We start from the raw sequence: 12,443 nt of genomic DNA, 5'->3' as shown, positions 1-12,443 counted from the left end.
ATTAATCCGCACTCAGGGAGCAGGAAATCAAAAATAAGCTGTAGAATACACCGAATTAGTAGAAACAACTAGTTAATCCATCTTCCTCATAACAATAAAGTCCCGTTTCTCAGAAAACATCTTTGTGCTGAGATCATCTATGGGAGGAAAATCATCTTCACACAAGACATGGTGGGAAATGACCCCGTGTTTTACCGTCTGCCTCACATTAAACAAACACTGTGATGATTAAAAGATATTAATTCAGAAAACATGGACGTTAACCTTTGGCTGGCAGGTGAAAAGTGAGAAACTGAACAAAGCAATCAGGATGAATCTGAGACGGAGTTCACAGCAATAGAATCAAAAGTTGTTGGGAAACTTCAAGATGGATGAGACTGCAACCAAAATGTACGCTGGAATAATTAGAACTCCCTTCCAGATTTAACATTTTGTTCCGTGAAGACAGGAAAGGCAAACAAGATCAGCATGTGGCTTAAATTTGTCCGGCTGCCGAGTCAAAGGCCTGCAGCCGTTTCGGGGGACGGGGTTCGGTCCGATGCACGGCTCAATCCCCTCAGGAAGTGTGTGCATCAGTGCAGGCAGAGGAAGTTTACTCTGCTGCTCAACAGATCGCTGTTTATATTGGGGCCACCTCTTGAGGATGCCGAGCGGCTTTGATTTCTTTTTTCTCCATGTGCTTATAATTAAAAGAGTCACTTTTTTCCATGCGATAAGTGAAAAGCAAATAAAGGAATGTTGTTGTTGGTACTTCGTCGTTCCGGCCATCGTGGCAGAAAACACGCCGACCCTCCTGTTTACCGGAGAACAGTATTGTGCATGTTTTCCCACTCATATCAAAAATGGCAGTGAGACGAAACTCTTCTTTTTCTTCCTGTTTTCTGTTTCTTTTTTTCCTCATCCAAAAACAGCTCTGTCCTCTGTAAGTCGAAGGGAAATAGGACTGCGGGCAGATTTTCAGTGTAACAGTATGTGACAACTGTTAGCGATGTGACAGTACCATCATTTAGTAAAGAGTTGATAAATTTAAAAAAAAGCTGCGTCAGGAATTCCTTGAAAATTTCAAGTTCATCTTCCAAACTGTGGATAATGGAGAATTACATAATCAGGCCAACAATCCTGCAGCTTAGAGCAGAGGAGAAACACATGGCTGAGCAGAGATGGAGCGCTCCACCACTCGTCACGTTTGTCTTCTACCCCGGATACGTTTCAGACAGTCTTGTCTTTGACAAGTGAGCTTTTTTCAAAACTTTCAACTGAATGAGCTCAAGATGAGCATGAGCTGTGTCAGTCTGTATTCTGTCTAAAGACCTCCGATATTTGAGTCTCTCATTTTTTCTCCCATGGCGTCTTGATTCTACGGTCGAAATGGTCAGGCGCCATTAGAGGTTTGAAATAAAACCGTTTTGATATTTCTCAATTTCATTGAAAGTTGCTCACTTCAGTCTTTGTTTTTTTTCCTGTAACATCACTAATGTAATATTACAATTTCTCAATTAATGTCATTTGAAATTGTGTATAAATTGACACAATTAAAGGTGCATTTTCTGTTTAGTGTCAGGGGGCATCCGGAATTGAAACGGAGACCTCTTGATCTGCAGTCAAATGCTCTACCAGTGAGCTATACCCCCTTGATAGGAGAGCCACTTTATTTTCAACAAACCATTGTCATGTAGCCTGACGTTCACCCATTATCTGACCTTAATAACCTTTGACTAAAGAAGGAAACTAAGAAAACCAAATAACTCCAACAGCCATGTCAAAAGCAGCAACTGGTTAACATAAAGAGCATATTTTTCTTGTTTTGATGCCTTCAAAATGTCTCATCACCCGGTTAAGATACACTAATGTTTATTTTCGAACTTTAATTTGCATGTAAGCTGGAAACCATTTTTGGCATGGAACATTAGAGACGGAGATATTTAGCAGTAGGCCAGCTTTAACACGGAGGCTCTATTAGTCTGTAAACACACGCACACATCAGGCTGTTCTCTCTTTTAGCTCAGTATATTTTCATATAAGTTCCAAAATGCCATTCAGTCCCCCGAGGCCCATCATTACAAAACACCAGTTTCCTCCCTTTGAATTCTGGTGGTCTTTCAGCGGCAATCTATCTTCAGATAAGGAGATTTGCTGTTTGCTTTAGCGCTTGAAAAATGTTGGCTTTGTTGTTTCTGTTGGGGAATGTTTGAGATTGGTTACTATCTCTATCATGTTTTACACGCGGCGGCGAAACAGAGATGCTCTGGCGGCAATGCAGACGCACAACAGCGCGGGGTTATCAGCAGTGCCGCTCCAGCTTCTCCTGCAGCTAATCCGACCCCGCTGCTCCTGGGGAAAAGAGGGGGGCCCTGTTGGAAAACTTGTTTGGCCTGTGGAGGAAGCATGTCAGCCAGGGTCACAAGCGCCACTGAGGACACACACACACACACACACACACACATCATGCTCTCTATACGTTTCGCACAATGACGCCATTTAGTTTTCCTCTAGTTCAAATTTCCATTTGAGATCTATGACGACGTTAGAACTACATATTCATTGTTTCGAGGGAACATGAAATCGATCAGTGTCTCAATTTCATCATTTTAACATTTCACCAAAAAGATTACAACCTCCTGGCTATGGAGAGTCTTACCATTTGATTTGATATAATGCAAAACTGAAGAATTTCAGTAGGTATTTACAGTAAAAAAAAAAAACGTCATATTGTAATAATAATAATAATAATAATAATAATAATAATAATAATAATAATAATAATACATTTTATTTCACAGCGCCTTTCTAGACACTCACTCAAGGATGCTTTACAGAAAGATGGTGTTTCTTTTAAATGATGCTGACATGGACGAGGCCTGTGATGTTTATCGAGATCAAATCTGTGGCAGATGTCATTAAAAAAAAGAGAAAGAAAACCCCCACTCCTCGTCATGTGAGATCTGGGAAACTTCATTTTCAATCTTTTTTGTTGATTGTATACTATAACAAAGGAGACAGTTCATGCCATTCATTCATTGATTGGGTGTGCTCTCTCCATTTGATCTCTTTTGTTTGTTCTTCAGCTGCAAACCGAAGCAAGAGGACACTCTTCTTCTTCTTCTTCTTCTTCTTCTTCTTCTTGCTCATATAGAAACGGGTAATGAAACAGATCACAGTGAAACGCCCCTCACTTCCTTCCCTTTGTGTTTTGAGCTCATACACACAGCGGGACTTGAAATATGGCGCGCCGTCATTTGAGGCTGTCCAGGACCCTGACATGTAACCCATACATGTTTATGGAGGACGAACATGGAGACGAGCCACAGACTTCTTTTGTTGTTGGTCCAGCTTTTTGAATTTTACCACGCCGCTAATGTTCTGCTGTTATACAAGCCCATATGCTGGACTGAACGTTATCTTTTTACATTTTCTCTGAAACACATTAAAGGGAAAAAACATTCATTGCATGCATTCAAGCATAATATTTCCCAGATGTAAACCACTGACAGTGTAGTTAAGCGACTCAATGAGTACATTAAATCAAAGACTTAAAATAGATCTTAAGGACAGTGAAATGCATTGTTAGTTTTCTGGACAGAGAAGGTTCTGTTTGTTTTGGCTCTTTTTTTCATCACTGCTCTCCTTCAATTGAATCCAGTGTGTTTGCGTCGAGAAACAGATGTTACTACATGAGACTGTTGATGGAAAATAAAGCCATTTTCATGAAATTAGGACACAGATCACGATCTTTTTTACTCTGACAATACATTTGAGAGAATGTGAAACTGGAGTGTCTTTAGAAAAAAAAAAAAAAAGAAATAGACAGCTATTCTCAATATGAATAATCTTTCTGTTGTTTTCAACCCAGAGGGTCACTTTCCCATCCGGAGTGTGATCTACTGAAGAGGTACTCATCCAGGGTGAAGTAATGAGAGTCTAATTAAGTCATAGCAGAGCTCCGTAGAAAACTGGGCCACCGTGACAATATCTGAGATGGTGGGAACCAGCGTTAAATAGGTGTTGGAGTTCTCTCAGGGAAAAATGACAAAGTGAAAATTCAAACAGCAGAAAACAACGACAAAAGAAGGATCCTCTCAATGCCGTGGTCTGGCTAAGTAGGCTGGTTTTTCAAATGCAACCAACCATGGTTATCCAGCATTGCATATTCACAGTCTATAGAAACTTTGTAAACTCTCATGGACACAGTGGAAAAATGGAAATCAAGCGAGTGGAACTATAAAGGAGCATTAAAAATAAGGAAAAAAACTCTGAACTTCACATGAAGCAGCAGTGGAGTGACAAACCACAACAAGTCCTCAAACTATTGTCCTGCAAATCAAAACAATCTGTGCTTTAAACTTAAAGAACTCTGGAGCTGAGTGCAGGTTGAGATCAGAAATCAGATCCACCAGAGGAGGCGAGATGGAGAGATCGATTACGCTGAGGTTTCCCATGATCCCGCCTGTCTCTGGGGACGGTGGGCTACTGCCCCGCCGCTGCGTGGGTCTCTTAACTGTCATTATCACCCGTGGAAGCCACAATAGGTCAGGGAGATGAGATAACATTGTGAGCCGCGGAGCAGCAGGTGAGAGGCTCGGCGGGGCACGATTAGGTGTCCGGGTCCCAGGGTGTAGCGTTGCCTGAGGCCTCGGGGGTCTCGGCCGCACCATCTGCCGGGGTGAATTCCTCCCTCGCTGCGCAGGAAGCGCTCGATAGCGGCACAAACTGTTGCTTTGGGGCGTTGCTTTGAGTTTCTCCTGTTACCCTTTACAGGGAGAAGTGTTACATTTTACACTTCTTTTGTTACTTTCTCAAACACAAAGTCAGAGAATGCAAGAATACAAGGGATAGAAACTTCTGGTATTTGTGCATCAATTATTTGTTGTATTTGTTTTTATTAAGCATAAATCTAATGTTTTATACCATTATGTATGAGAAAGTAAATCTGCACATCCTGTGCGTTTACACGGGAGTTTTTATTCCTCTATAAATCTGAATAAAGCCTAATTCCTCATAAAATGACATGAAAACTTTATTCATAATTAAGTTTAAATCCGAATAAAACGGCAGGTTTATTCTCCTTTGGAAGTAGAATTATATGCTAATTCGGTGCAACTTCATTCTGGTCGTTCTGCGCATGCGCCGTCGTGATGACGCAACATTCCAAGATGGCGGCCCGCGGTCCACGTTTCGACTCGTATGTAGACGATTCATTTCACGGCAGTTTTAGAAGAATTCTACACGATGGAACGAGCGGATCGACGAGCGCTTTAACAACACGGACATTTTCAGAGCTGTAGCGTCAAAGTTATTCGAGAAAGAAAGACGAGAAAAACGCTGTTTACTTCCAGGAGACGTCAGTACGTCACGGCCAAGCCTTGTCCAATAAGAACGCTTCGCAGACCCCGGCGTGAGAGAGAAATTTAACTCTTAATTTTTCCCATGTAAACACGACGTAAATTAATGTAATTCCGAATTTCTTAATTCAGAATAAACCAATTCTGCATTAAAAACACCCATGTAACCACACTCATTGAGATTTATTCTGTGTGTGGACCCAGCTCTCCCAGCAACATCTGAAAATAGTCCACGTTAGATCTGCAGTCCGGGTTCCGCCTGTTTTGTGTGCTGCAGGATTCGGGGCTCCAGTGTGAGGCCATCACTCAGCGGGAGCGCACCCGGGGGATGCTCCGATGACAGCCATGCTGGATGCTTCACACATGACCCGAGAGCGCGGCTGCACACAACCGCCCCGTCCCGTGACCCGCCGGCACCAGCCCGCACTTTGATCTGGCGGCACGGTGTAAAATTGAGATGCCCGCGGCGCTCACTCACGCCGGACGGAGCTGTCCGTCTGACAGACAGGCATGAACGCGGCTGAACATGAGAATATTGAATTAGGCGCCGTGGTGTAAATCTGAGATGCGGCCGCGCGGCTCTCGGCTTACTGGGCGGACCGCGGGGAACGACGATCAATCAGGGTTTTGTAATGGATGCTGCTCAATACTGAGCTCCTCTGGAATCACCGCCTGGATTTTTCTCACTCATGTGTAATTAGGTATCATTGGTATAACAAACTGCACATGTTTACAAAGCACTGGCAGACATATCCCTGCGGAGATATATGCATCTTTGCTGTCAGGTTGAAAGCAGCAGCTGCATCTGTTAAAACACTTAGAATCAGTTAAGAAGCTTGTAGATATCAGAAACCGATCACTGTGACGAGAACCTCTAACCTTCAAGACATAGATCTTGACATGCTTGTTATTCACCAAGTCGACTTTCGCTGACTTCAGATTGAACTTGTGCGAACGCTGCCTGCGTGCAGGCTGCCGTCGGGCTGTCGTTGGGTGCCATGTCCTGTTTTCATGCCTCATCTGAATGCCGAACGCCGGTCTGTGTCTGGCTCAAGAACATTGGCGGTCTTTGTGTGGATCACGTCTGGGCTGATGACATGTGCAGATGTGGAGGGTTGACCCCGGGCTGACCCTCGCTGGAGCCCACAGCGCTCCTGCAGCAGCCGGCTTAATGGATGCATATTATATTGCAGTGTGAAAATAAAACAGTCTGGGGGTAATAGAAGAATACTTTTTTGTCTCCCGTGAGATACAGCGGACTCAAATTCAGCGGTCATAAAGTTATGTTGGACGTTTATCGAAAAATCAAAGAGTCGCAAGTAAATCAAACAGCAACCTGTTGATTTAACATTCTACACTTCAGTCAGACATTACCATGTGAGTCCGAATATAAAATTACCCAGATCGTAGCATGTTAGGGAGACTTTTCGGTGGAACATCCTCAAAGCTCTATGGAGGATCACCAAGAGCTTCCTGGGTGGAGTACAGATTTGAGGAGTCGAGGTACAATGGTTTTCAATCTGGGCCTGGTGTAATAAGGACTGCTTATGAAGTTTTATAGTGTTGAAGGTGGTGCACTGTCAACAGAAGGGATGTATAGGAGCTGGAATATGTACTAATGAATGAATACTTACCTTAAACTTAAGGTTAGGGGGCATCCGGAGTTGAACCGGAGACCTCTTGATCTGCAGTCAAATGCTCTACCACTGAGCTATACCCCCTCACATTTGTGGGTTTTGCACATTTCTAGAGAATTTTGAAATATCTTTGCAAAGAAAAAATATCTATCATAAACAAGTCCATACTTCTGTAGTTTTTCTGGTTTCCTGATCTGAACCACACACTGTCTTCTCCATATATTATTATTCAGATGTTTATCATGATAATTTATGAATGATCAGTCAAATGCTCTACCACTGAGCTATACCCCCTTGGTTAGTCATTGGTCTTTTATTTTTTATGTGAATAACATCATGTGGGACTGACACATAAAGTTTAAATAGCGCTGGGAGTAAAGCAACATGTCTTTCGAAGAACTTCATCACTGTTCTCCAAACAATACTCACTTCCATAACGTCCAAAGTTCATAAACTTTAGGAGTGCATCTTTCTTGAGATGACCCTTTCAAGAGAGCTTTAATTAAGTATAATACTTTAGGGGGCATCCGGATTTGAACCGGAGACCTCTTGATCTGCAGTCAAATGCTCTACCACTGAGCTATACCCCCACCTTCATTCTGTTATGACAATACCTTAATCACCAGTACATGAATTTTAAAAAAATGTTTTTTTTCAGATTATTCATTTACATGAAAACAGGAATTTTTAAAAAAGAGACGTGGCAATAATACACTAATAGTCTCCATTCTCTACTCTCCGGTCCAATTTTAGCTTTTAAATGCAACGATCACCCAGCATGGAGTTGCTGTTGAAAATAATGGCAGCTCTTTCACTTTTTAAGTCAGTGTGAATTTCTTTTTAACACATCATATTAACCACTGGGTGAAGTTCGTGTCCCACTGCTTCACTGTTGACCTTCAAAGGTCTGCTCTCTAGTCTGAAAAGTATCAATTCAAAAGGACGAAAGTGATTTTTGTGAAAAATTAAGTATATGTATAAGTACAGACCTATCAACTCTGCCTTGGCTGGGTCAGATTAAACAGCCTTACTTCTTCCTACTCCTTGTCAGACATAATTAGTGTTTGCGTGCTTGTGTGAGACGACTGGCTTTACTCTACAGCTGTCGGGATATGGGGAGATTTATACACCACTGTGTATATAATTGTCTATATATGTACATGAAATAAAGTATTTGTGCAACTTTCAATAATTTACACAGTGAGGATTAATGAGAATCAGGGAATCAGGCTTTGATATGAAACCAAGATGATATTTTTTTCCCAGCAAACTGCGATCTCACTTCGTGCTTCAGCACAGTCTCATTCTGTGTGTGGAGCAGAGTACAGGATGTGGGGCTTTATCTGCTGCTCCTTCATAGTTCATACATCATAGCTTCCATCTGTTCAGTCCATCAGCTCTGCTTTACTGCTGGAAAACAGCTTGGATGCTGCTGACAGCCGCCCAACAGTCCCAGAGTAGGGGTCCAGCATTGGCACGGTGCAGATCGAACGTCCCGCTGGGCCTCCAGACGGCCGCTGTTTAGACAGCGGCCATTACCCTCATTGCACTGACCCTCTGAGCTAACATCCCTGCCTTTAGATACACAAGTAAGTACGACCGCAAGTACGCTCCGTGACACTGGGTCAACATGCTGGCAACGAGCAGGAATGTGAAGCGAGACAGGTCGGCGGACGGGGTGTCTGCTGGCGCAGGCGGAGGACAGGCAGTGCGGGTCTGGACGTTCGGGTTTTCCACTGCGATGCAGCTTGTGATGGATGGATGGATGGATGGATGGACGGCGCACTAAACCTCCGTCTGCAGAGTTCACCTCCACCTTTTGGAGATGCCTCCAAATGGAAAACTCAAACCCAGAACTCACACTGCTTCTCCACCACTGACATTTTCACGACCACAGAATGGCATTGATGTTTTTCCAAGATGTCAAGGTGAACATTTGCTGTCCTCGCTTTTGAAATTTGCAATCAATAGGTTATTTGTCCAAAAGCTTTGTTGAACTTTTGACCTGGAATGGTGCAAATAGGTTGATCCTGATTACCGAAAGATGCACACACACACACGCACAGTTCAGCAGATAACCAGAGGACAAACAGACCTCTCCGACAGCGTATATCCATCACGGCTGGGCTGTCAGCTCGGGTTTATTATGGCTGCTCGGGCCCTTTTGAGGGATCAGACCTCTGCCCTCAGACAAACACTCTGTGGGAGCGTAAATGCACTCATGTGGGCTGGGTGGCCGGCCGTGTTTTCGTGCTCCCTGGGGTGTCTGCTCATGAGAGGGGGCTGTTATTGGAAGAACATTTGAAGGCCCTCCCACCCTCCTGGAGTGTCTTCACTGTGGGGAGACGGAGCTGGGAAAGCCCCCTCTGCACAGGGGGACAATTTGTGGTTTGAAGCCAGGACACTGCTGTTTAGGTAAACACAGCAGCAAAGGCGGAGAGCAACAACATCATAACAAATATGTAAACTGTAATTGTGGAAATGTTTGTTTCTGTCAAAGCAAACCGCCAGGAGAAGAGCTGCTCACTCTGCTAATCGCTTAATGATGGGCTGAGCTCACAGCGCCGACTTTCTCCTCTCTGCATCGTCACCATATGGTCCACATTCACTGGGACATTGGGAAAAGCGCATCTACAGCATCATTATGTTAATACTGACACTCAGTAGACAGACGGCGGAGGGGAGGGAGAGAGGGGAGGCGGCTGACTGATTCCCATACAGAGAAGCTGTCATCGTCTTAAACACAAACAGGGACACATGCTAATGAATCAGCTGACGAACACACTGAGGTCTGGGCTCGCAGAGCATGCCTGCTTTACATGTGTTTGTTTGGATCTCAGACGCTTTCACAATAAAAGGAGGTCATGTTTTCACCACAGCGTCATGAGAGTTTTCCACAATGATGATAGCTCAAAATACACAAACCAAGGTACCAAGGCAGAAGGACATGGTGGGTATTTGTCTTTTAAAACGCTCTGTTCAGCTGACTGAGGTGATCCACCTGTGCACATCAAGAACATGCAAACTCCACACTGAAGAGGTCCAATCCATATCTAAGCAGGGATTTACACGACTTTAAAACCACTGCTTGATTTGTGAAATGAAGCTATGCTCAGAATGAGTCCGGTTATATGATTCTTAAAAGCAAAACAAAGCAGGAGGCCTTTGAGCGATTTATCTCCCCCCACCTAAAGATCTGTTATCCAATCACGCTCCAGCTGTAGGGTTCAATTCCCTGTTCATTAGCCGCTCTTCTTATCTTCCCTCCAGTGTGTCAATCTGCTGCCCTCTGCTGGACAAATGTATGAAGTACTGGATGCTGCAGCCGGGGAGGGAAAGCATCCTGATTCAAAGCACTGAGGATGAGTCAAACAGGTCTCCTTTCAGGAAGGAGAAGTATCTTTACTGAATTAAAAGCAGAAGTGAAATCTAAACCCTGACGCCTGCTTTGGGGCGTATTGGGTGAATTGTCACTGTAACAAGCAGGGTGTCTCTGCCACATATGAGAGGGACATAAATTGATACTAAAATATTCTAGCAATTACAAAAGTTTCAAAATGCCAAATGAAATAGGGATGGAAGAAGAACAACCTTATTTGCAACATCAAGCGTATCGTTCTCTTTTAAGAAGTGTGCACAATATCACGGTTAAGAAGTTCACATGGAAATTGCGAAATCTGTGAAATTTCACCTCTTGAAGAAAATGTTCATAGTAGACACCTGCTGGTTTGAAACCATCTCTGAAGTCTAAAAACTCTTAAATCTTCAATCAATAAATCATTTCTACAGTAAATTCTGGATTTTTGGAATAAATCAAGGTATTGGTTTCCTTCTTTACATCAAACATATATTAAGTTCCAACAAATTACACAAATTCAACCCAAACATTGCATCTTTTTATTCTAAGTGAACAGGAACATTCCTCCATGTGAAGCAAACATTTTTTAACCTTTATTTCTGACAAGATATTTGTAAAACAAAATCCAAAACTCACAGTTTGGATATATTCAGGTATATCCAATAAAAAGCCACTGTAATACTACTGAAGGTCCATGTGAGGAATATACTGCATTTAAATTAATGAATATCTCTGTACAAAAGGTAAATATTGTTCATGTTATGGCTCGACCTTATGTATACTGAAGTAACATCCTTTTAGTGTGTTCAGGTTTTCACATTACAGTTTTTCTCAGTCAGTTTGGTGCTTTTTTCACATCGTGTTTTACTTTTGCACAACAGTTAATGCACTTCTCAAAACAATTATCACAAAAAGTAAAACCTATTAGATAGCACTTACTCAAAATAGATAGTTCATTCCTCAAAAGCAAGTTTTTGTGTCTGTGAAAGTGCCAGTGTCATCAAAATGAAAAGTCCTAGCACCATTGTTTATGAACCAGACAGTCAAATGTCATGTTTTTATCATTTCACTCTGAAGTGTTTTCCAACACAAAAAAGTCAGATCTTGGTGACTCCAGCTGAAAATGCTCAAACAGCGCTACAGAATATTAACCCAGCCATTTTAAAATGATAGTAAAGTTGAACATTACTGTATTTAGTGAGTTGTAGAGATTGAAACAGATTCAATATTCCCAAAGATGTGCTACAACACTTCTTTGTATCGCTCTCCGTTGTATGGCATTGTTTGCAATTACCGTTGTACAAAATGATCTCCTTGCAGAGTGAAAACGGCTCCTCTTCCACCTCTGCAAGGTTGTCTGCAATCCTGTGTGGCACAGATTAAAACTACAGTAAATATGGTGAACTACTCTACACCACAATACACTAAATTTACACTGCAGGAAAGCTGTAAGTCTAAATGTAAAAAGTGCAAGCTTTAAGTACAATTCAATGATAGTAGTTTAATGTAGATTGTTTGGTGCTGAATTCCTGTCATTATACACACCTGTTCCCCAAACCAAATGTTTGAATAATTAAATTTACAGTGATTCATCCAACACTTGACTGCATCCTCTGACCAGCCTCAGTCATTATGAGGCCACGATTCACAACATGATTCCTAAATGTACTGGCGCTCTAATTTCATCAGGAACTTGGCCTCCTCCTCATTTTCCCCATCTTCCCCACATCCTCACTGCTTTCCATGAGGCGGACCTTTCGTTTCTTTGTCACAGCATTGCGAAAATGGTCCACGCCGTGTCCTGCTTGGTTCACACATGCTTGTAAAGTGGGGGTTGATGGGATTCAGCTGAGAGACTGTAGAGAAGTAACATCATTTGTTGCAAATAAAGTTAAAAATAACTTCACACCTTCCTTTTCATCAGTGAAAGCTGAAGTTCACCTGAGAATAACTTAATTTAAGAGACATTTTCAGGAAAAAAGATTAAAAATGTCTAAGATTTGTTTGACATATTTTTACAACTAATCCAACATTTTTAATGACTCAAGTAATGAAATGAGGACTTTTATTTTCATAATGTATAGTTAGAGATACATAGAGAAAGTATAG

The 12,443-nt window shown here is 42.3% G+C and overlaps 3 non-coding genes across 3 annotated transcripts; all 3 read right to left on the bottom strand.

Annotated features, from left to right (window-relative positions):
- Positions 1-1,559: 1,559 nt before the first annotated feature.
- Positions 1,560-1,631, bottom strand: trnac-gca (transfer RNA cysteine (anticodon GCA)). The gene has a single exon. It is a non-coding gene; the product is annotated as a tRNA-Cys (tRNA).
- Positions 1,632-6,988: 5,357 nt separating this feature from the next.
- On the bottom strand, positions 6,989-7,060 carry trnac-gca (transfer RNA cysteine (anticodon GCA)). Its single transcript has one exon. It is a non-coding gene; the product is annotated as a tRNA-Cys (tRNA).
- A 434-nt stretch (positions 7,061-7,494) lies between these two features.
- On the bottom strand, positions 7,495-7,566 carry trnac-gca (transfer RNA cysteine (anticodon GCA)). Its single transcript has one exon. It is a non-coding gene; the product is annotated as a tRNA-Cys (tRNA).
- Positions 7,567-12,443: the final 4,877 nt, after the last annotated feature.

The sequence above is a fragment of the Salarias fasciatus genome, chromosome 4 (genome assembly GCF_902148845.1).
Source record: "Salarias fasciatus chromosome 4, fSalaFa1.1, whole genome shotgun sequence".
NCBI lineage: Eukaryota > Metazoa > Chordata > Actinopteri > Blenniiformes > Blenniidae > Salarias > Salarias fasciatus.
The sequence above is the reverse complement of the archived record's forward strand: the minus strand, read 5'-3'. Positions and strand labels throughout refer to the sequence as shown.